The sequence below is a fragment of the Ricinus communis genome, chromosome 3 (assembly GCF_019578655.1).
Source record: "Ricinus communis isolate WT05 ecotype wild-type chromosome 3, ASM1957865v1, whole genome shotgun sequence".
Classification (NCBI taxonomy): domain Eukaryota; kingdom Viridiplantae; phylum Streptophyta; class Magnoliopsida; order Malpighiales; family Euphorbiaceae; genus Ricinus; species Ricinus communis.
The window spans coordinates 16,205,139-16,206,598 of record NC_063258.1 but is presented as its reverse complement, the minus strand read 5'-3'; the positions used below and the strand labels follow the sequence as shown (position 1 = coordinate 16,206,598).

Below are 1,460 nucleotides of genomic sequence, written 5' to 3'. Positions count from 1 at the left end.
TCGTGCTTTGCATACATGGCAATACTACCTGTAGCCTAAGGAGTTTGTCATACATACAAATCATAAGAGTTTGAAGCATCTCAAGGGGCAAGACAAGTTGAACTGAAGACATGGAAAGTGGATGGATTTTATTGAGACATTCCCATACATGATCAAGTATAAGAAAGGTAAAGAGAATGTGGTTGCTGATGTATTATCTCGAAGGTATGCTTTGCTTAATACTCTTAATTCTAAATTATTGGGTTTTGGGTTTATTAATAAGTTGTATTTGAATTATGACTTTGGTAATGTGTTTAATACTTGTGCTAATGGGACTGCCTTTAATGATTTCTATGTATTTGATGGATATCTTTACAAAAAGAATCGCCTATGCATTTCTAGTTGTTCTTTGCATGAGATACTTGTTAAAGAGGCACATGGGGGCAGTTTAATCGATCATTTTAGGGTGCATAAGACTTATGACATACTGATTGAACATTTCTTTTCGCCTTGCATGAAACGTGATATGAATAAGGTGTGTGGTCGATGCATTGTATGTTTAAAGGCTAACTCTAAATTGTAACCCCATAGGTTATATAGATAAGGTGTGAAAGATCATGGTTATTTATTGTTTTAGGTAGTGTATGACCAGGAGATCCAATCTTGATCTATTAGACCCTCTACCAGAACTAGAGCGATCCCTTAGGTAATTGAGAAAGCAATTAAACGTAGAGCAAGAAGAGATTCAGGTTAGGAAATCTGTACACGAGAGTAAGTCCGGAAAGATTATAGTAGAGATGGTAGATCACGAGCGACAACAATGACAATAACTTGGGATGATGTATGATTTTGCGAAACCATCATTTGAGGGATATGAACATGCATTACGAGGCCATTGCCAGCAATAATTTTGAAATAAAGCCTAATGTTATTCAGATGGTACAGCAAATGGTTTAGTTTGGAGGCTTGCGAGATAAGGATCCTAATGCACATATAGCAAGTTTCTTGGAGATTTGTGATACCTTCAAGATAAATAGGACAATAGACGATGCAATTCATCTCCACTTCTTCCCATTTTCCTTGAGGGATAGAGCAAAGGGAGTGGCTATAGTCTACCTTTTAACATATCACTACACCGGAATGCTTTAAGGCGGAGAAATTTCTATTAAGTACTTTCCTCCTACAAAATTGCTAAACTTAGAGATGATATATCTTTTTTAGTGCATTTCGACGATGAGTCGATGTACGACTCTTGGGAGAGGTACAAGGACCTACTGCGATGCTGCCCACACCATGGATTACCAATCTGGTTACAGGTACAAACTTTTTATAATGATTTGAATTTGGCTACTAAGGAGATGGTAGATGCAAATTGCAGGTGGTTCTTTGAGCAAAGAAGATACGAGGAGCAAGCCCAAAGCTTGATTGAGGACATGGCTAAAAACAATTACGTTGTACACTACTGGGAAGCGGGGATGGGG

The 1,460-nt window shown here is 37.8% G+C and overlaps 1 non-coding gene across 1 annotated transcript; it reads right to left on the bottom strand.

The window, feature by feature from the left end:
- Positions 1-1,172: 1,172 nt before the first annotated feature.
- LOC125369676 lies at positions 1,173-1,279 on the bottom strand. The gene has a single exon (XR_007215352.1). It is a non-coding gene; the product is annotated as a small nucleolar RNA R71 (small nucleolar RNA).
- Positions 1,280-1,460: the final 181 nt, after the last annotated feature.